A 24,546-nucleotide genomic window follows, 5' to 3' on the forward strand; every position below is an offset into this window, starting at 1 on the left:
CTTATATAAGACTTTAAAATTCACAGCATTTTATATGTATAGTCATAATTTTAATTAAACTTTTCATTCACATTCTCACCACTTTAGACTGTAAACCACATAACATAGAAGTGATTTCCCTATGCCACATATTTAATCAGTGACAGAGGCAGAAAAAAACCAAGGTTTGAGGCTCCCAATCCAATGCTCAGTGATGCTTTTATCACTCAGTGTGTCTTCTTCAGATTAACTAAACTCCACTAAGCTGACTTCAAGGTCAGAAAAGTCAAGTCAGACTATAGTATTTATTTTTAACGCTTCCCTGACCAAAACTTCTGTTAAAAAAAATTAGAGAACAAAAAATTTAAACTTTTCCCCTAATGCTCTAAAACTATAAATATCTTCCTTATGCTTTAAACATAGTATGTGTGTTGACTGATGTTACCCCAATAATGTTCTCATTTCCTCAAGGGATATTTCAAAAAAAGTCTTCATGTCATCCAGATTAAAAAATTTTATTGAATCATGTATAGTCATATCAAACATACAGTAAAATAATTTAAAAGGGCCCCAATTCATGCAGTTAACATTCATTTCCAAAAGAAACTGAATTTGCTGTTTTATCCTGCCTTTTCTTTAGTAGCAGTTCTTTTTAAAGTTCTCAAGTCCACATAAATGGCAATTTCAATCACCAAGATTAGAATAACTCCCAACCAGAAGAAAAATCATGCAAAAATCTATAGAATGTGGTTATTAAAAAGTGGATTCTCATAAGGAAAAAAGAACTTAAAATTATGTGCGGTGATGGACGTTAACTAAGCTTATTGCGGTAATCATTTCACAGTACATACATATACCAAATCATTATGTTGTACACCTAAAACTAATACAATGTTATATGTCAGTAATATCGCAATTTTAAAAAGTGGATTCTTAACATTACTGATACCACTATACCACTCAAAACACTATCATGCACATAGTAAATGCTCAGTAAATATTTGTTAAATGAATGAATTCACTGAGTGGACCCTTAACTCAGGCTTATTTTCCCTATTAAGCATTTCTTGGTAGCTTTTTCATGCTGGAGATAATTTCTTATGCATCGATCCCACAGCATTATTTGTTAAATGAATGACTTTGGACAAAAACAGTTGATTAGGAAGTTAAATATTATCATTTTAAAATATAATGAAAAAGGAAAGGACTGATAATTTGAACTAAATTAAAATTAAGAACTTCTGTTCATCAAAAAAAGAAAAAAATTAAGAGAATGAAAAAGCAAGCCACAGAATTAGAGATGGTAATTGCAGCACATGTAATAACAATGGCTTATACAATAAAACATGAAACTCCAAGCGACCAGGATAGGATTGGGATTTTAGCTTTTACTTACATGGCATTTGAGAAAGTACAGTCACATAAACTTTTCTGAAAAGTCACATTCAGTAAAAAGGCACAACAGATGTATACCTTATCTATAGAGCATGTCTCCAAAAATCAATAGTAAAGTCAATCCAAAATTGATAAAGAATTTTACCACATCATAAAACTGCTTGCAGGGACTGCAGAAATCACATAGGACAGTAAAGCCTGAGAGGTTAAGTAACTTCCCCAAGCGTCACACAGCGAGTTGGTAGCCAGGCTGGAGAAAAGTTTACTGACCCTGAGATTCCTTTCTGACTGAGCTGGCCTTTCTAGGAGACCTCACTTCCTCTTAACCAGCTGCAGCAGTTACTCTTCTAAGAAACAAACTACAATAAATACTGGTCAAACATTTTTTTTTTAAAGCGTGCATATAAAGTTTTAAAGAAAAGTCATGTAAGTAGCTATCTAGGGCAGGTTTTAAAACCTGAGCTCCTTTACGTGTGCCTAAGGGATCTTTATGAGTGGGCTTCAAAGGAGTTTGCCAACTCCATGGTACTATATATTAAATTCTGTATGTATGAGGATTCTGGGAAAAAGATCCACACAGCCTTACCAGGATTCGCAACCAGGTTCAGATACCCAAAAAGAGTAAATTATCTTTAGTGATTCTTAAACACTGTACATCAGAACTATCAAAGTGTTTCTTCTGAAGACTGATCATTGACTACTATTTGGAAATTGATTTTTAAGAAAAAGAAAATATTCTATTTCCATAATTAACAGGACTGAATTAGCAGCAAGAAGATTTATATATAAATCTGTACTTTTTGCACTATCCATAAACAAAACCTATTCAAAGTCTTAAGTGAAAGTTTGATTTTTCTCATGTTGACTGAAATTCCACTTGTTTCTCAATACAGTTCATACTTGTAAGCTAAGGTAGTTCAAAACTTTTAACCACATTTGCTTAAATTTTTAAAATACAGATTTGTTCTTGAAAAATACATTCAAAATACGTAAGTTGGAGTAAATGAAATTATTTTTGTTTTAGAGATGAACATTATCTTGCTAACGTAACTTCACACGATTTTTTGCAAACTGAAGATTGTTCACCTCTCCAGATCGTCACAGGTAAATTCTTTAATTAGTGCTGGTAAAGAAATGAATCATTCAGGTTTCTGATGTGGTTGTAAAATTTAAAGTACCATTAATAAATCAAAGGTGACTAATAACTACTTAAGTACCTTTTATGAAATATCTAAAACTTCTGTATATTAAGAATATATATTAAAAAATAAACAAATTTTGCAGAGAAAATGTTCAATACTAGATCATGTTTTAAATTAGGCTAAAATTTATCCCACTACAAATTTTGAGCAATTAAGTTTATAGTGTACGCTCAATCATAAATTTTGACAAGGGACTAGAATAGCACAGAAAATTGTCATTCAAAGACACTGTAAAATGTCACCTTACACAGAAGACTCAATCGCTTCTCTTTCTCTACTACACCAAGGTGATACACTAATTTTATATACAATAAGTTTTATTGCTTTTTATCTACCCTTCTTAACTTGTAAACAGAAAGCATAGTAAGTTTGAAATAAGTTTAGATGCAACTAAGAGCTCAGAAGAAAAAGCAGAATCCTGCTTAATGAGAATTGGTCCTCTAGGCCCCAATAATATAATCATCCCCCAACCGCCCCTTAATCTTACTGTCCCATAGACAACCCTCTAGCACTTCTCCCTTCACTTTCAAGAAGCATAAATTCTTCCATCATTACTGGATCATTTTGTTTCTTCTATCTTAAAAAAAAAAAAAAAAAAAAAAAGCCTCCCTTAACTCTATATCCTTTTCTAGTTATTGTCCTATATCTATGCTCCCATTTCCATAAGAAAACTCCCTGCAGTGTTAACCACACTCACTGTTGTCTCTAGTTCTCCTCCTCCCATCCTATATTGAAGCCATTCCATTGGGGTTTTGTCTCCTTCCATTGGTAAGCTCACCAATGACCTCCCTGCTGCCAAATCCAATAGCAAAGTCTCAGCCCTCGCTTCCTTGTTTGATCAGTTTTATTAGATCCAGTTGATAATACCTTCCTTCTTGAAAGCCTTTCTTCTCTTGACTCCCACTCCCACTCTCTGGCCACTCCTCTGGGTTTCTTTTGCTGATTCCTTCTCCTCTCTCAAAACCTCACAATGTTGAACTGCCCCAGGGCTCAATTCTTGGAACTCTTCCCATTAGGTAATCTCACCCAGTCTCATGACTATAAAAGGATCTGTACGCTGGTGACTCCCAAACTTGTACCTCCAGCCCAGACCTTTCCCCTGAATTTCAAACTCTTCTATCCAACTGCCGACTCAACACTTGTCCAAACTAAACTCTTGACTACCCATCCCCCAACCTCCTCCTCAATCATCCCCATCTCAAGAAATGTCAACCATAGCCCTTCGGGCCACAGCCTCCAACTCATCATTAATTCTTTTCTCCACACCCCACGTCCAATCCAATAACTAACCATCTTGCTTCTACCTTCAAAATACACAGACTTGGACCACTTGTCTGAACACCACTAGCACCTCCTTGGTCAAAGACACCATCACCTTCACCTGGACGATTCAACAGCCTCCTACCCCGCCTCCCCTCTTCCATTTTTCTCCTACTACACTCTATCTTCTCAGCAGGTACAGTGACCTTTTCAAAATCCAAGACAGATCTGCTTACTCATTGGCTTAAAATCCTCCAATGGCTTCCCACCATACTCAAAGAAAAAGCTAATATGCTTTACAGTGGCCCACAAGGCTCTAAGTGACTTGGGCCTCTGCTACTCTGAGACCTCATCTCGGCCCCTCTCTCCCCATTGCTCAATCTGCTCCAGCCACAATGGCCTCTTTTCTGTACTTCAAAAACCCCAAACAAGTTTCCTTCTCAGGGGTCTCCTACTTGCTTTTCCCTCTGACTGGAACACTCTCTTCCATCAAATATCTTCATGGCTTACTCCCTCAAAATGTTTAGGAAATCTACAGCAGATGCAAGATTAGAACACTAAAATAAAGATGAAAATTGATAATTGTTCCTCTCCCCAAACTTTTGCTTTGGGGATGCTCTTTCTCATACAAAGAATACCCTTTTATCTTCTTTCACCCTATCCAAATCTCTCCCAGACATCCAGGTAGAGATAAAGACCCACTGGTTAATGGAGACCTTCCCTAACCATCCCAACTCCCAGATCTCCCTTTCTTTGAATTCTCAGAGTATTTATCATCTTTCTCATTCATCTCAGAATTTAATCACATACTGTCTCACATTTAACTTACATGTCTTATCTCCCTAACTAGACTACACACATACACACTCACACAAACACACACCAAGTAGAGTAGAAATAATGCCTTGTACAAACAGTTCTCAAAACTAGATCTGGATAAATCTAAAACTTAAAAAAAAAAAAAAAAAAAAAAGATTCCCAAGTTCTACCCTTAAAGACTGAATTTCATTATGTCTGATTTGGAACTCAGATATCTGTATTTTTAAAAAGTTCCCCCAGAAGGTTTTGATGGGTAGCCAGAATTAGGAACCAGAGCTTTACCGTCCTCTATTTCTTTTAGTACCTAGGAAAGTAGGCCCTCAAATAGCCTAAAGCTAGAATGGGCTGCCCTGAGTACTAGATCCATCCCCTCCTTTCACAGGGGAACAGTGGCCCAAGAAGTTTAGATGACTCGCCAAAAGCTACGAAGATAGTAAGAGGCAAAGCCCAACCTGAAACCCAGATTTACTGCTCTCAATCAAGGAATCTTTCCATTAGACTGTGAATAAATAAATGAAACTAATAAAAATCCACAATTCACAGATAGCCGTAGTAAACAGTGATTATCAATACTTGACCAGTGACGGCAATGTCCTAGCTCCTAGACAATACAAATTATTACTGGCTCCTATATGCTTGAAAGATGTGAGCAGCATCAGCTGACAAAAGACTTAAGGGGCCAGAGTAATTGTGGGAAGGCTTACAAATGAAAAAATAATTTTTACTAAGTCTTCTTACGATAGATACAAGAACTTGTAAAGTAATTTATTTTGTAGTTGAGAAGTATTAGCGGAAAAACACACACGAAAAGAATAAATCTTGCTTCATCATGCTATCAGGTACAAAAATCCTTATTCACAAGCATCCACAAACATTTACAAAGCTGTAAATGTTTTCTGAGTCTAATCATCAAAACAAACTTCTTAATTACAGATCAGACTTAGTAAATCACCCCGTATCCCAAGACAACTCAAACTCTTATCTTAATAATCAGTTAACCTCAGGACCAAAACTCTTGCCATCAACAACAACAAAAAACAACTCTGGTATCTATAAGGCATTACAAGAGTTTGGGTCTATCTCGGTGTAGAGGGATTTAAGCCAGTGCCTCCTATTAACAGTAATGGGAGTTCTGGGTGTAAACCATAAGCACCAAAGAGGAGGCTCCATACCCAGCACTGCATCTGTGAAAACCCTTTCTATCGCACTAACTGAAACTACTGGGAGTTGTTCTCTCAGAAATGGGATAACAGACCCAAATTCCTATGTCTCTAAAGCACCAAGATGACTCAAGTAAAAGTCACTAAGGAAGGTCACTGGTAAACACCTGATTAAAAAATATCCAAGAGAAAGCTAAACTAAAAGAACAATTAACACGCTAAGTAAATTTTATAAAATAGCACCAATATGCACAGAAGAAATTAGTGAACTGCTGGAGATAAGATACCTCACACAAAAATTCAACACGAGTAAAACAATCAAATTTTTAAAATTAGAGCACAGTAAACCCACCTACAGCCAGAAGCTTGTCCAAAGAAACACACACACACACACACACACACACACACACACACACACACACACTCTCTCCTTCCCTGATGGAGCCCGAAGTACACTACCATCCTTGCTTTTAAAACAGGAGGAAACTCCTGCTGCACTGCTAGCCAGGAATAATCACACAGCACTTCCAGACAAACGGATAATGATCACAAGCTGCCAAGGACGCCCCAAACTAACAAAATAAAAATTACAGCACCTTATTGTGTTCCGTACTGCCTCACTTCTCAATGTAGCACTGCTGTACTCACCAGGCTGGAAAACGAGCAGGTGCCTTTCAGGCTATAGAAAAATTAGTCACACACACACACACACACACACACACACCCCAATCACAAACACAAACACAAAGGGAATGATATTCTTTCACGTGAAGGCGCTTAAGAAATGCAAGGCTTTGCTGTAAGGCCTAGAAAACTAAGAGTAGGCCTTACCGAAGAAGTGAGGAAAGAGCCAAGGTTTATCCCAAATCCATATTCAAAGACTGAAAGAATTAACATTTATTTCAATCAAAAGGCTTTGGAAACAATCCATTTGTTTGAGAGAGAGAGGGAGAGAATTTAAGATTTTCCCCGTTTCTATTCCCAAAAGAAAATTAGAATCTCTTCTCTCTGAGTACACAGGTTTAGCTCCACAACACAAATAAAAAAGAACCCTGACTTAAGGCCTGAAAACTAAAAATGATTCCATAACATACACATTTTTTTGTAAACATCTATGTTGTCCAACATATTGATTCTTTATCATCACTGCTGTCATTAATGAACAGTTAGCTTTTTATCTGTACTTTGAAATGTCAATGAGAAATTGAAACAGCTACAATATTCTGGGGATTTTAACTTTTGAAACAAAACCCACAAAGAAACGGGAGTATGAAGCATAAAGCCTCAATCATGCTGATAAGTAAATGGTCCTAAAACTTGAAAGTGAAAGCAATACAGACCCAAAAAAGAAGTTTGCTTGATATTAATGCTAGCCTTTAAAACCAAAAATATGTTCTGTTACAGAAGACTGAAATCAGGGCTTCCATTAACCTTGTTTAAAAAAAAAATCCCATGAGCATGGATTTTTTTCCCTAAGTCTCTTCATCAGAGCAGCATGGGGTCCCATTAGGCACCCTATTTTACTTCCACCTTATAAATAACGTTAGCTGTTTGCTATTTCCATGGAAACCAAGTACAGAGATATCCACTTAAATGAATACCGGTTAAAGGAATAAGTTTTATTTTAGAAAGGTTTTGCTATTCTAGATGAACTCTACTGGGGAATACTACAAAGTCATCTTAAGTATATATTTTAAAATATGTCTTTGGTGTAGAGGGAGCTTATTAAGGGTCTTGTTAAATAAGCACACTCCTTGCATTAAATATGCCAAACAGCATCATAACGTTAAAGATACCTTTTCAATGCACTGCACAGGGGTTTAGATGCACAACTCCCAAAGACTATGCTTCCCCATGCATTGGGGTGGAATAATTACCCCTCTGGGTCTAATTTAAACCAATAAAAGTAAGGAAATTCAGAAATAGGGCTACCATCACCTTGTAGGCCCCACAACTGCAGGCACACACAATTACTCCTCCTCCAAAGGACAGCGAACAAGGGAGCAAATAACTTAAATTCGTAATCCCTGTTACTAGGTCCAGGGATAGCAGGTCGTCAAAATTCCCTCAACAAACTGCTTGTAACATGTATTCTTTAGTCAGTCAATACACTCGGGTAAAAGAGAGTGAACATGCAGGAGAGAGTGCAGAGCAAGGTCTAGTGATTTCCAACTTGATGTTGACTTAAAATACTGTCCTACATATTCTAGAAATGACCATTACTGCTGGTCCAAAGTTGCAGATAGGCAAGTGTACATAAAATCAAATGCAACTCATAAGAAGGGGTAAGAGAAGTAAAATCTTTCCAGCAGGTGTGGCTCTCCATTAAGTGAGTGGTGACTCAGACACCTTCATCTTCAGTTAAGTTAAAAGACAACTGAATGCAGTATTATCTTACAAGGCGGTAACGGTATTAAATTTACAACATATGAAGAGTTGACATTCTCTCGCACACTCTTCTTTCAGTACACCAGTGCATCTATTCGGATTGCATGTTTTAAAAACATGTATGTTTCACACACCATAAAGATGGGCAAGCAGAATGCTGATAACTGAAGTTGGGTAACATGTAGGTGGGGTTTCTTAATATTATCACTCTATTTCTGTGTATGTTTTTTAAATTTTCATAAAAATAAGTGTTTAAAAATCCTATAGATTAAGTTAAGGCTCTTGTCTCAATGGGTAATTAAATAATGAATGAAGCGCCTGGGATAGGTCTTAGAAGCTATTGAATTTAAATCCAACAGAGCCATTAACATAACATGTAACCACAGATCATGTCCAAGTTTTACTCTTCTTACCAAAACAATTCAGTGAACAGTTGAAAACTACTACTAGGAGAAATCTGTAAAGGGTCTGCTGTTTTGCAACTACCAACTAATGAAATGTAAACAATCAATACATAATAACAAGGCATCACAGTCATATTTTGTATTTTACAAACTGAAAGAAATTCTACTAGCCCTCTCTAGTACTAAATCAAAATAATTTCAGAATCAGCAACACCAACATTTCCATTTTCTTCTCCAGTTAGGTCCACAGGACTACAGCGAGCAATCTAGTAAGTTCATGCTTCCTAAATTTCCCTTAAGTAACCAGGCTGCCCCCTACCCACCATGCCCCCTCCCGCACCCCCTACCAGAAAATACAGCAACTTCTGAGGTGAAAAGGTCTTTTCCTCTTCTCTCCCTTAGTCGAGATATAAAATGTTTCACAAATACTCAGTTACTTCACAAGAGATTTTCAGCTAGCTATTATCCAACTCCTGGCTGCAGGCCCAAAATGGGGAGGTCCACAAACTGTTAAAACCTTCAGGTCGTGATAACAGCTCTCTCTTTTTAAAAACTAATGATTACAATGGTGTTTTGTTCTGTTTTTAAGAGAAATCGAATAAGAAATCTTCTGCTTTGGAAGAAGTGATGAACAGCAGACTGGAGATAGCGTGCGCTGAGAAGACACGGCGAAGACATAGTCAGGAAGAGGGGAGAGGGAAGGCTACAGAGGGGCACAATGGATGGTAGCATCTAGGAAATAGCTAAAGCACCACAGAACCAGACATTTCCTGCACCAAGTGGAACAGTTCAGCCTTGTCACAAACAGCCCCACCTTTTACAAATCAGGCAGGGGCAAACTGATTTTCAAAGTTGTGGAATTCTTTAAATCAACCCCAAAGACCCCACAGGGTGTATTTCTAACTCCTGTGTTTATTAAAATGAAATTAACTTCTAAACTTTTTACAATTCCATTTGCCCAAGAGAAGCAACTTGTATAGGCCCTGCATACAAGCTGAAGTAAAGAAAACTTAACACTGTACATACGCTATGCTGATCCTAAAACTGCAAAGTTTTACTTACTGACCACTCTGGCGATTGTAAATAACATTACAACTTTATTAACTGGAAGAAAACTACACATCCTGCTATAATTGCTTGATATTTAAAATATTTGTTGAGCTAAAGTACAGGACTTTATCAAAATAAACCTGTTGGAGTTTCTGTTCAAAAAGCAGAAACAATGTTTTAGGAATACAGACAAAATAAAATATAGTAACTACTTCTCTCCACCTACAAGGACTTTATCAAATGGTGCAGTTGGATACATGAGAACAAAAAGTTAATGGAAGTTATAATTCACCCTTGAACAACATGGGTTTGAACTTATAGAAGAGAGAAAAAAATTTTGCGCATTAGTGAACCTGCGCAATTCCAACCGGCATTCAAGGACCAACTGTATTCTACTTTAACTCAAATACTCCCCAGTGGTAATATACACCACATTCAGGATATTTTAAAATAAGCTATTACAAATATATTTGTTGAATCCCAGAAAAAAACTATATAGATCAAAGATCAAAAAAGCTTCTGATCCAAATTGGTAGTGAAAGGGTAAAGTTAATTCTATTTTGTGCTTACTGATCATTCCCCTTTCCTCAATTACTGGTTTCAGTTACCAGATACATACATACATACATATTCACACATATACATACAAACATACTAATGCATATATTAAAAACACAAATTCCTTACCCCCCCCCCCAAAAAAATCTGAATTTTGAGACCACTGTAAGGCAGGACTTTAAAAGTGGCTTTTATCACAATCAGCTTCTCGGGCCCACTTTCTAGACTCAACATAGGTAACAATGATTACATATAGAAAGAAATAACAATTACCATAAGAAAAGACCAGGCACCAGATGAGAGGAAATTTCACAAAGGCAAAATGCCTCAAATAAGAAGGCAAATAAAACTGTGTCCATCATTACTAGAAAGCACTTGTGTGCCACTTTTTTTTTTTTTTAATCTCTGGGGTTCTATAATTGTTTCCATGAGTTACTACACTCAAGCATGTGCTCTCAAACACACACACACACACACACACACACACACACACACACACACACAATTTGTCCTGAGCAGTAGACCCAATGGACTGACCAGCTAATGAATCAGTACTTTGGACTTTTGAGTTACAATAACTAGTCCACTCCTGCCTTGACGCTAAGTGACCTACTATAAGCTGCATCATCTCTTGGTGCAAAAAAAAGGCTTGTATTACTAAGGGTTTTAATAAAATGTCCTGAAATACTCTTTAAAGTCTCTGTTAAATCTGACATATTCCCATGTATTTTCTATTTCTCTCAGAGGGATTCACAAACAAGAACTCATAGGTACACTTTCCCATCCATTATCTTTTCTCACCATGACATTTCAGGAAAATACTCTCCTTTACAGCTAAGCTGTTCCTGTATTTACTCTTTTCCCAGAAACTTTTACTGGGACTGTAATAATAACAACAATGATAACAGCAGCTATTGCTTATCAAATGTCTTAAGACTTCCCCCTTTAATCTTCCCATCAACCCAAGGAGGTTGGTGTTACTGTCCCTGTATCACAGAGAAGCTTAAGTCCAAGAGAACCGCACAGAGCTTGGTATACACCATGTACGAGACATTTTTGTTGAAGGGAACTTAAATATAAATAATTCGTCCAAGGTCACACACTCAAATTTTAAGTGGCTGCACTGATATTCCAATCCAGGGTCAGATGCCAAAGCTAAGGCTCTTTTCCCACTGTACAACATGTGTCCCAAGCCTTGAGAAGGGAAGGAAGGAGTCCAGAATTAAAGGTGAGTAATAAAACCTAGTAACAGCTACCATTCATTTAGCACTTACAATGTGTCAGGCACTTCTCATAGTTAACACATTAACTAATTTATTCCTCATAACAATCTTTGAAGATGGGCACTATGATTTATTCATATTCTACAGATAAAGAAACTGAGGCAGAGACACAAAGGGTGAAGTGATTTGGCCATGGTCAGAGCTAATACAGGGCAAAGGCAGGATCTGAGCCCATGCAAACTGGCTCCAGCTCTAGTGCCAATACTGTGCTCTACTGCCACGCTAAAAACTTTCCTTCACCTGAATTGCATGAAAACAGAACTTTTAACCTTTTCAACAAAATTACTGAAATTGTAAGCCTTCATACTTTGACTAATTGAGAGAAAACTGTAGTGCTTTTCTAAGCATGCGCACCAGACTTTACAGGCACACAGGATATGCCCCTGGTGATTAGATCATTACACTGTTCAGGAAGTGGCACACTGTAAATCTGGTTAAGAGCCCCTAGCCCATCTCTCTCCACACTCAGACCCACACTAACCATGCACTGCAAGAAACAGGCCATTCAGAGATGTCCCAGTACAATCTTCTATAAAATGAATGTCACTCTGGAAGTATCCAAATGTGTATAGTACCCTTCCATCACCCTTTCTTCTCCTTCCCAAACACCATTAAAAAAAAAAAAAAAAAAAAAAAACACCACAAGAGGAATGAATGAATCTAGGCTACTTAAAAATCGTAACAAATGTCCAATGATAACTACAAATTTAAATCAGAAAATGGAAAATTCTCATAGTTTTGTAACTTGTCCAAATCCTACATTCAAAAACCACTAGGCCTCTTTGAAAGACTCAATTCTTAAATTACCTTATTATCATAAATGTGCCTTGAAGGGTGCAGAAAAAAGTCCATTTTTGCTTCAGATTCTGCATATCTTGATATGCACATTTAAAACAAGAATCATTACTGTTGTATTACAAGTCATTAGGCTTTTCACTCTAATGTCTATTAGTATGACAATGTATTTAATTACATAAATAAAAACATTAAGCATTAAGTTAATATTTTTATACTAACATGTAACAGATACAGAAGATAAATATACAGAAGAACAGGACCGGACCTAGAGGTACAGAGAACTTGACACAATGAGAACAGGAACTATTGCAGCTCCCTCCATTGACATCGTAAAGTTGCCACATTTTCTGGGCTCTCTTTTGAATTAATGTGGCATCTGTTCCAAGTACAGCATGCTAACATTTTACTAAAAGATATTTTCATTCTACATTGTATCTGGTTTGCTTTTGATTTGAACTCCTGTTTTATTTCAGTGGTCATTATTTCTTTATACCAACTTGCCAATTTGGCATTCTTAATCTATCTCCCCGAACACAAAAAGGGTGGGAAGGAACCATTAGCTTAAAACCCTCTAACAACAATAATTACAATATGCTTTGCATATAGATTAAATAAAGAAAATAAGCAGCACAAAGATTTTTGTAGGCTTTTTAGTATCAGGTCCTGATAAGTTAACAGCATCTGTTCCTTTCAGAAAAAGAATTCTGCTCTGAGGTATTGGGGGAGGGGGGGAGGGGGGAGGGGGGAAGGAAGAGAAGTAAACAAATACTAAATAGAATAATTCAAGTTACAAAGTTTGGTTTCCATGAAATGATGATTTCAATCATTTTCACATATCCAACTCTATCAAGTGATAATTGCTTTTTAAGACATCCTCAAAAATGCTGCAGCAAAAAGCCAAATACAACCACTTGTACTTAACATGCGTGCTGCATACTCCACAATGTTACGTCATATCAGGCAGAGAGAAGACGCTTACCAAGCTATCCTGCATTCTATAAACTGCCTAACAACAACAGAAAAAGGCACTGCCATCTCCATAGTGGGAGTAGGAGCTGTCCGGGTAGGCAGCCTTTATTTCTCCCCCTTTGGTCAACTCGGAAGAAAACACATAAGGCTTATATTTCTGTCTCTTAAGCCCACCTCTCTCAAGGCCTTTACTCTCCATCTTTAAAATTCAAAAGCTGAGAAAGATCACTCCAACTTGAAAGGCCCACACCTTGTATCAATCAACTGTCCTTCAGGTGTCCCCATGGTTTCCTCTTCTGCAGAAAAATGGCCTATCTAAAGCACTAGTCTCTACGTGGGTTCACCTACCCTGGGGAAGGAAGGGGGCCATGGGAAGAAATTATTACAATTCGTATTTTAAAATCTCATCCTTTTTTAAATTTCAAATTTCCTGTACATTCTATAACATACATAAAATACTAGGCTCAGAAAAGTATATATAAACATACATTGACTGGTAGCCATAATGTTTAAAAATTTGAAGACTACAGGTTAAGGAGACAGAAACTAAAATAAGAGAATCAGGAAAATTAGGCTCTGACATTAACTTACTAAAATTCTTGTCTCTGCCTCAGTCTTACCATCCATGACATGAACTGAGCCCTTTATACATTTATAAGACTATTATGAGAAATAATAAAATACTTTACGGCATGGGCTGAGCCATACAAAATGAAAAGCATACATGAATGCTACCAATGAGAAATACTCTTAACTTGGCTTGTTAAAACTTTAACTATGCTATAGTTTAAATAAACTGTTACGTGCTACCAAATCCGATCCTTAGAATTTTAAGGCCAGCTCCAGCACTTCACTTAAGTTGGGTCTAAAGAAGCATAGAGCACCTTAGATACAATGAGTGCATTCTAGTATTAGAAAGGCTTTTTTAAAAAAACTTCTATAAAGAAAAAGTTATTAACTATGAAATAAAATTTTTTAATTTAAAAATTATAAAGGTGAATTATGACTAATAACCTTATACCAACAAATTAAAACTCTCAAAGCCAGAATCAAAGATTATATTTAATGTAAACTATTAGGCCTTGAGTATGCCTTTTTCATATAATGCCAGAAGAAAAAAAAAGTCAACCCTTGATAAATTATTGGCACATCCAATAATTTCCCTTTTCTTTTCTTTACTGTTTTAAAAAATGCTGGGTTACCAGTACAGCATCTGGTGATGATTGAGTAAGGATCGGGACGGGGGCGAGGTCAGGCAACACTGCTCAAATGCAGATGTGACCAGTACTAATTCCTATGCAGGGTATCTGTACGCTGATGAAGCAATACTGGTTTGAGTTTCTATTAATTACAATGTTACAAGTATTTTCTTGGTTTGAAACCCTACTTTACTTTTAAATACTGAATGAATGTCTCCTAACAACCAAGAAGAGAGACCACCAGTTTAAAAAAAAAAAAAAAAAGTTATCTGAAACCAAATCTCTTTATAAGTAGCTACCGGAATAAAATAGCAGAATTTAATTCTGAAAATGATGTCTCCTGAATTACTTGCGCAGGACAGAAAACAGTGTTGTCATTTTAAATTGGTTAACACTTTTTAAAGTTTTAAAAAGAACAATGACTATCTCTAAGGCATTAGGCACAAGTAAAAAGTACTTAGAATGCTTTTTGCCCATAGGTAATAATCATTCTAGGGTATTAGGTTTATAATCTCAACGTAAAAATCTTACCCACCTCTCTCCTTCCAACCTCACTCCCACTTCCCACCTGAGCCTTATTTTTAAAAATAGCAAGTTTTTAAAATAGCCACTTGGAAAAAAAAGTAAATTTCAGGAGGGCATTATGGTATAATTCCATTTTTTGTAAATATTTACATATATCATACATATTGAACTACACAGGAAAGTTTAAAAGGAGAATGGGAATAGATAACTTTACTTTTCTACTTTATACATATCTACATTGCTAGAATTACTTTCATACCTCAAATGCACCGCCTTTGTATTTTTTAAAAGAACGGATACTTGTCATCAAATCTTCAAAAATGTTGATAGCTACATAAGGACTAATTGAAATAGCAAACGTAAACTACATATTGCACCTACTAAGAAAATGTGTAAAATAACCATGCTAACGTGCCCAACTTCCAACCTTTAAGAAAAAGGTATTAGACCCCACTCTCACCGGTAGGCACTGATGGGCACATCCCAAATGCCTTCATTTCCACTCCATCCCAATGCTTACTATTTCCAAAACAATTCAACCTAACCCAAACCAAAATCAACATGAAACATTCTCAAAATGATACCTCATCGCTATGGGCATTTCAGTAAACTGAAAACTTCTTCAGTAATTCACTTTCTATGGAATTACACAGTTTAGTATAGTATTATGGACACGTACTAGGAGAGGCTCTGGAATCAAACCTGGACTTAAATTTAGGTTGTGTCATTTGCTACCTTTGTGATTCCAGGGAAGCCTTTATTTTCTCATCTGTAAAATAGGGGTAAGGCAGTAATAGTAAATCCTCAGAATATTGCTGTGAGGATTAAAATTAAATGTGATCCTTTATGTAAAAATACTTAGGACTATACATAATAAAATACTCAGTAAATGTGAACTTAGTGTTATTATTAATATTATAACAATAGATAACCTTAAGTTACGAAAACTGTTCACAGCTTGCCAAACATTTAAAGTCTCATATCTGTCTATGCCATTTCTCTCGTTTGCACATTAACACACAGAAATATTTTCAACATGAAAGCCCGTAATTAAAACTTTTCATTACCATAACACACCAATACATTTATGATATTTGCATGTACATATAGGCATATACAAACACACAAATTCATCAGCACATACTATCAAGAACTATGCTGTAAACACATGGTAAGAGCTTGTCTATTGGCCATGGTGGTAGTGGTGGTGATGGGGTGTCCAGGTCACAAATTATGACTCTAACTCATATATTTAAATTTTTAGAAATATTAACATTATTAACATGACATAAACAAGTATCTTAAACCCCAGCCATCTATTAGTGATTAAAAACTCAATTTATATACTACTGCAGTCTATAGAGTACACTCGTGAGTCCTGCCTCATCTACTCCTTTTAACAGCACAGTCAAGCCGGCTTTTACTACTATGCCCATTTTACCACTGGAAAAACTAAAGCCCGGCAAGGTTGAATTTCCCAAGAGTGCACAGCTAGTGACAGGACTGGTCTTACAGCCAGGTCTTTTGATATCATCACAACTGTTTCATTTATACTGGCCTGGGACATTTCATTAAAAAAAAAGGCAGAAAATTGTACTCAGTAATTTAGGTGAGTCAAAAGACTCTATAGGGAATTACACGTCTGCCAGTTTTATTCTCATTTCCTTTTCTTATTTCTAACTTTAGTATTTTAGGAATTACACAAACGCATGTAACTATAAAATGTAGATAAGGGGAATTCACGCAAACCTGATATTTCCTGCATTGGCCAATTAACACCAGAAACCATTCTCCCCTTCTATTTAGCCCTTTGTATTTAACTTCTTTGTTAACTACTGAATTTATTTCATTTTAATATTAGGTCTTGAAAACACAAGTTAATAAAAAATAAATAAAACCCTTCACAATGTGGAAACACATCAGACTAGATACCATAAATTTTGACAGGTTTAAAAAATATCTATTTAATGTCTAATATACAAATATTAACAAATTTCAGTTCATATTTATAAGGGAAAAAAGGTTAGTATTACAGTGGGTTAGTTTGTTGTGTAAACAAGTACTTAAACTAATTACTACTAAAGACAGAGTTTTCTTAAATAAACATAGCAGCCCTCAGCAATAATATCTGAGGAACTCTGCACAAAAGAAAAAGCTGGAGTATATACTGGCCAAGAAGGTAGGAAAGACACTTCCTTGATTCTGCATCCACTCAAAACTAATACATCGCAACTTCTGCTTACTTTTTTCAATATTCCCAGGTGTCCCTTTCTCTTCTCAAAAAGCTAAAAGGGACCAGCCATGCAGATAAAAATACCTTACATATTTTTCAGAGCCTAAAAGAATTTAGAGTGTCCTAAAAGAGAAAACTAATGTAAAGGCTTATGATTTCTTTTAACCTAACATTTTAAGTACAACTCACAGACCTGAAACTACATTTTCTTTCTGGGGCTGCTCACTGGCCTCCAATACATCAATCCTGCAACACTGAACTGTGGTGATAGATTGGTTCATGTTTCAAAACACAACAGAATTTTTCCATGTGTACATACCCTGTGATGCAAAGAACATTTTTGTAGCATCTTATTTTCATTAATCAACTAGTCTGGATATGCTACCAGTGCAAACATTATAAACAGAGAAATTTTCATTGTCTTTTGAACTTTCCAATGTCAACCAAAGGCTGTGGTACAGTGGCAAGGAGTAATTAACAGGCAGAGCTGAATCCGGTCAAAATGCTGCTACTGGCTGGTTGTCTACTTTGGGTCTATATCTATCACTTAGGGAGAAAATGACGTGCAAAGATATTTTATTTACAGCAAAAAATTCTAAGGAATTGCCACATCATTACCATAGGCCAGGAATCTCAAGGTCTTGTTAGAACAGCCTGGGCTTCTGATTAAATAATAAAATAAAGAGAGAAGAAAAAATGTGAAGTATGCTATTTTTTAAAATAACAATAACTACTACTAGCGCTGCTGCTGTAAATTCTAAACATTTACTGAGCCTTTATTATGTGCCAGGCACTGTCACAAATTTTAACATTTAGTCTCTGCAATGACACTGATATTAGTTAATAAAGCACTGAACCTTCAGGACAGAAATTTAAATTTTATAAATGAAAATACAAGCAAATTGTTAAATTTCTCTGCCTTTCATACAACACCTTTAAGTATTAAATTTACACTAAAACTAAATTTATTTTCAGAAATCTATCTTCCATTTAAAGAATACTGTGATTCAAGATGTTGACAGTTATTACAGAAGAACCAAAACACTCTGAACTTAAATGTTGGCACACACACAAAAAATCCTTCCATCCAACTTTAAATACTGAATAAACTATCTCCATTCAAATAAAAGAGAACACCATATACGTATCAAGCCCTACAATAATAGGCTTCTAATGCCCATACTAGCAATCAAAAATGATGTAATTATAAAAAGACCTATCATCACAGACAAAAATTTGCAATTTCTAGGTCAAGTTTTGAATATATACACACACACATATATGTTATTTTACATACAAATCTTGGAGTAGCTGATTAAAAAAACAAGAAACTAATCTAAGGTAAATTAAAACACAAAGGTGTTCCTGAAGATTCACTTTAGGATGTCAGCAACATAATAATCATGATATTAGCAATCAAACTTTACTTAGCAGAAAGTTCTTAAGAGATTTGAGAAGCTATGTATAAAATGGAGTAGACAAGAGGGAAGGATTCCCTGTGCTGTATAAATCTACTACAGGTCCCAGCATGCAATCTGGAGTTAAGCAAAGGAAAAAAAAAATCACAATGCATCCTGGGACTTGTAGTAAGTAAACCACTTTACCCTACCAGACTGTAAGTTTCAAGAAAGTCTGAACTACTGAACTACGTAGCACAATTTGAATAGGTCTTATTATCAGGTCATAATCAAATTCAGATCTAATTTGTTTGCTGTCTGTTCTGGCAGAGTTTCTTCAGCACATAATGGGGGGGGGAATCAATATTTAGATCAACATTTTCACATTAGAAGAAACATATACAGGATAAGCATATAAAAAATGCTTAGAAAGCAGAAAGATCTGATGTAATTTTAAAATTGTATTTAAAAACATAATTTTAAAAACAATTTTCTTAAAGTTTGGTTGGATCAGTTTCAAAGCTCTCTATCCATACGCTCCCCACCCCTCAAAAATTTTTAATTGTTTTACCAGGTTTTTCTTTTAGCAGTCTTTCAAATTGTTTTATAAATAAGTTTTTTAAAAGAAAATTATCATAAGAAAACATTTCCCATATGCTAATACTGCCCACTAGGAAATATTTTTTTATAGTAATACAATACACACAACAACATTACATACAAAAAAACACAGTAATATTTAAGTTCCTATTTTGTCAAGTCCTTCTCAAAATTTATGCCCTCCACTCTTACCCTTCGTTTCCCACACACGTGTCTGAAAAGAACACACAGAAAAATGTATTCCAACTACAGACCCATTTCTCTCATCTACTGACCTCTTCCAAAAACACAGGAATTTTTTTTTTAAGCTATCAATAACATGTCCAAACCCAAACAGAGAACTTGAAGCTGCAACTTATGTATATACTGTTTCTACACACACCCTATTAGATTCTGTAAGACTGAAGGAGGAGGCTGGGAAAGAACTATGTGCAATCTGCATCAGGAGGCCTAACACAGGTGGTGGATTATTTTCAGGCAACAGCACCTTCACAAACATGCTGTGGAATACAGTCCAAGAAATTCCTAACAAGGGAAGATAAGCTGGCAAACAAATTTAACACAATCCAGCTAAAAATCACCTGCAACACATGCTACTACATTTCACCATAAAAGTGACAGGCTACTACAGGATCTGAAGCTTCATCAATACAATATACTGTCCATAAGACCAGAGACAGCAGTTGCCATGGTTACTATCACCCACTTTTACCAGGAAATTATTGTCATTACACTGAAGTTTTGGGCACTTATTTAAAATTAAAAAAAAATATAGTTTAGGGTTCTCACTGTTAATTGAGTGAAAGAATCAACTACAGTTTGATTTGTAAGTGTGCTGCTTTAGAGATACACATGGTTAACAATACTTGGATCTGCAGTAGAAAAAAATCAATTCCTTTCTGCTGCTCCGTCTCCTCAAGTACTGACAGTTTGTATTCTCAATGCAGCCAAAACAATAAAACAAAACCCATCTTTTTGGCTTCTATGTTTAAGTTATTTTTCTCCCCTAGGTCCCCAGACAGAGTCAAAATAAAACCTAGATCAACCTGTTAGGGCCCATCCCCTTCCTATCTCCACATTACGGGTTCACTTTGTCTACTTAAAAGCAGAAAATCATTTCTGTACATGATCCCAAAATATAAGAAAGAATAGTTTCCATCAACGAGACCTGCTCACTATTTCTTATTTATAAAAGTGGGGGGCGGGGGGGCTTGCAGTGTATTGCAGGGAGAGAAGTGGAGAGGTATTCAAAGTGCCAAACAAGTGTCTAGTGCAAGGCAGTTGTTTTAGAAAAGCCCAAAGGTTGACTGAACCTCACATAGTATCTCTAAAAGAGAATAGTTCACCACCACCCTAGTTTAAGGCTGAATTGATAGACAAGTAATATAAAAATTATTCTTATAAGTCTATTTCAACATTATTACAAAAGATAACTGTTCAAAAATTTGACACAAATAAGTATTACATGAAAGCCTACAAAATAGTATGTCCACATATACACACAAAGAAGAAAACATGCCATTTAAGAAATAATTATCTATAATAAATTTAATGCAGTGTTAACAAATTACCTCTTTTAAAAAATAATCTCAAAGCAGCAAAAATGCACACCTGGTAAAGTTAAAGTGATCAGAATATATTGTTATGCTCCTTAAGAACATTTAGAGCCTACAAAAAAATGTATGTATAAAAGTTCCTGAAACGTTAACATAAATCATTAATATTTCCCAGCACAGATTAATATGAAGATTCAAACATGTTTCAAGAAATCAGCTCTGAATACAGATATAAAGGAATTCTGTCAAAGGTTAGAGACCTAAAACTTTAATCTCTTCCTTTTCTCCTTTGAATAGTAATTAAACACAAAAGCCTTCAGCAATAAGATACTAAGGATACAAAATTTAAAAGCACATTAATATAACCTTAACTTCGGTATTTCCTCAAGAAAAGCCTTAGTATTCACTGTCTGTGGGATGCAAAACTTAATATTACCCTGAAAGGTTTCATTTTTATCTAAACAGTTAAATGTTTTTCTCACTCTGCACAGAAGCAAGTTTCTATATTTAATTACTAATTGGGGCTATTTCATAAAGAACAACCACTTCTAAAATTTAAGATACTACACCTTTTGATATGCTCATAAACACATATTTTATTGTATTTTATTTCATTTTGGTCCAAAATTGTGAGCAGAGTCTGTTAAGAAAGTCACAACTCAAGGCTCTGAGTTTCAAACTTTTGGGTTATTTTTACACAAAAATATTTCAGTGTACTCCTCTAGATTTGACTAGTCATTTCCTCATGAATCCCTCTAAAACAGAAAAAGAAAATGATATACACATGTACCTAATACTAATGCATACAGATATACATCTTCTTCACTTTGAAAGAAGTTTGAAAGCTTTAGTTGGAATTTTTCAGAAAGTTAGCAGAATCAATCAAAACAATCAAAACCTTAACCATGTACTACGTATGTAAATAAGAGTCTATAGAAGAATCCAGGAATTTAAATATTCACTAAAATCAACTACTATCACATCAATGGAGAAATGAAGAAAAACTAATAGGGGATACACATCTCACAAGATCTACAAAAGGAAAAATGATCGTTTTCTTGAATTATGAGAAACTGCCTAGGCAGCATTTTTAAACAAAGCTTCAAAACTGTAACAAAGAGCTTTTTGGTAACCACAGCAGTATTTAAAAAAGAAAAAAATCGTAAGGTGTTCAGGGTGCACTCACTTCCCAAAAGACATGGCGAAAGTTAGCATTTTAAAGACAGATGCTTCTGTCCATGTATTAATTGGTTACCTATCTCAACAACTTAACATCTGCATGGCTTCTGACAATTTACAAATAACTTTCACATGTTATAATCTAATTTTATCTTATTGAGAAAAAGTACAACCTTATGCCTAGAAAACAAAGTTCAAAGCAGGTTCTTCAAATTCTCTACACATTATAAGTTTTTAAACTTTGATATAAAACTTTACAAGCCACCACAGTAGCATATTTCCAGTGATAAACCAATTCACCTAACACTAACAGGAGTTTCAAACAACCATGTGCTGTAAATGCTACTGTGTCTCCCCGAAAATAAGACCTAGCCTGATGATCAGCTCTAATGCGTTTTTTGGAGCAAAAATTAATATAAGACCCGGTCTTATTTTCCTATAAGACCGGGTCATATATAAAACCAGGTCTTATATAATACAGTATAAGACCAGTTCTTATATAATATAAGACCGGGTATAATATAATACTGGGTCTTATATTAATTTTTGCTCCAAAAGACACATTAGAGCTGATTGTCCAGCTAGGTCTTACTTTCAGAGAAACACAGTATGAAACTACTTTTACTTTTATGGAGTATTGTTAAGTGTTACTAATGGACATAGCAGTGACCTATACCCACCGATGTAACTTATAGTTCAAGGATCTCAGTTTTTGGAGGCCAACTCAAATACATCAATCATATATATTTATAAAGTTGAGTGCCTAATAATTTATCTATTAGGATCACTATCCATAGATTCAAGAAAAAAATCAACACAAAAAGTCTCAAATTTTCCCCACACAGTATCTTTCTAAAATCTCAAGTACTCTATATCCTATTTGTATTAATACTATAGGGATGACCACAAAACCTAAAGTCCCAAGTCATACAAAATACTTTTGTTTATAGCCATTCCTCGTAATTTTTAAAAAATGTGTTCAACACCCCACTCACCAACATAAAACCAACACCTCCTCAAAATAAAATAATTCTATATCACTCTGTACCTAAGCAAGCACCCATAAGCTATCCACAATAACAAATCTACTTTGTATAATATTGTTAAGAAGGTAAAAAGCATTCAAAGATTTCAATTTCAAATAGCAAATGTAACTTATTAACGGAATTTTTAAATGGACTTACTCAAATCTCTCTGGAACTTTAAGGTGTTAATCCTGGTTGCTTAGTTGAAGCTAAGTGAGCTGTAATAAGTGGCAAGACCCTGAAAATTCAGTTTGCTTTATCTTGCTGTAGCACCTCCTGCTGGATGGGAATTAGAGCTCTTCATGTAAGCAGAAGAAGAGTATTTCTAAGGCAGCGTCTTCCAGTGATTGAATGGGGAAAAGGATGGACCCTTCAAAGCTAAAAAACATAGGGCCCGTCCATCACTTATACCTCTTAAAAATAAAATCTGGCATAGGTAGGAGTCTTTTTAATCTATTACTATCCCAATTCCATAAAGACCTGCCTGAGTCCAAAGTGTAAAATGCTTAAACAAAGTTTGCAAAATTATCTAAAAACTATGTTTCAAAAGCACTCAAGCAAAAGATTATTATGGCCAGCCAAGCAATGCCAGTCATACTGCAAATACTATAATGTTAACAAAAGCAAAAGTCTGACATAAAGAAAAACACCTGGAATATTTTTAACATGTTAGCCAAAAGTTTGTATTTTGAAAATTTTCTCCACTATTACCATGCTCTTCATTTAAGGATAGTTATACATCTACAGAACTTAAGCACAGATTTTTATTTTTTAATAAATATGAGCATAACTGCACACAAAAATTCCCTCTTTGCCATCAAAAGGTATGTCCTGTGATTGTTAAAATGCATTCTTCAAACATTTTAAATAGCCCCTAATAAGCTCGTTTTAAGCCCACAATGTAGATCCCGTGTACAAGTGGAGACAGAAAAACAAGAATAGGAACTTACCAAAATGAAAATGAATAATAGTATTTCCAGTAAAAATGTAGTAACGGTTTCCTACAACACTGTGAAACCAAGTAAATCGTGAAACTTTAAAAAAGGGGGGAGGGGTTAGTCTTCAAAACCAAATGAAAAGCTGACCTATTTATTTCTACTGCCCAAACATAAGTGAACACCAAATATAAACAAACGTCATAAACATTGAAAAGTACACTTAGATGTCTTAGCCCCAATTGCAGTCTCTTTACCAGGGCCCTCAATGAAGCTACAGATGTTGATGAGCATCCTCTATAAAAGGAGATATTGTAGCTCTCCGCCCTAAAGAACCCCTATAAAGTGTGCCTATGAAAAGGCTTCCTTCCTAGAGTGCACAACTGCTTTAAAAAAAAAAAAAAACTTTCATCAGCCCAAATTAATCTGATTCTAACATTCAACTATCAATTATGAATACATAAATGTTCTTCTTTCTCCAACGTCCCCAGCTAAAGCATCATTCCTGACAACTATACTAACAAAAATGCACAACTTGCTCCCCGGCTATGGGGCAAATCTTTGAAATCCAAAACACAGCCACGAAGTTCACTGTCAAGGCCAGTGCTGGGGCCCACACACGGCCGGACCTT

At 35.5% G+C, this 24,546-nt stretch overlaps 1 protein-coding gene across 20 annotated transcripts in view; it reads right to left on the reverse strand.

The window, feature by feature from the left end:
• Positions 1-24,546, reverse strand: part of PHF21A (PHD finger protein 21A) — a 164,008-nt gene that overhangs the window by 137,418 nt on the left and 2,044 nt on the right. For 2 of the 20 annotated variants that reach the window (XM_088789547.1, XM_088789543.1), the window contains exons 1-2: positions 23,930-24,546; positions 23,139-23,357 (exon numbers count right to left, since the gene is read on the reverse strand). The exon at positions 23,930-24,546 is cut by the window's right edge and continues 341 nt beyond it. The exons of 15 other annotated variants lie outside the window; for them this stretch is intronic. The gene's annotated coding sequence lies outside the window, so the exon portion shown is untranslated. The remainder of the gene's footprint in view (positions 1-23,138; positions 23,358-23,929) is intronic. 3 more of the 20 variants (XM_088789549.1, XM_088789545.1, XM_088789544.1) reach the window with 2 other exon arrangements.

The sequence above is a fragment of the Rhinolophus sinicus genome, chromosome 14, assembly GCF_057876585.1.
Source record: "Rhinolophus sinicus isolate RSI-liver-muscle chromosome 14, RSI-T2T, whole genome shotgun sequence".
NCBI lineage: Eukaryota > Metazoa > Chordata > Mammalia > Chiroptera > Rhinolophidae > Rhinolophus > Rhinolophus sinicus.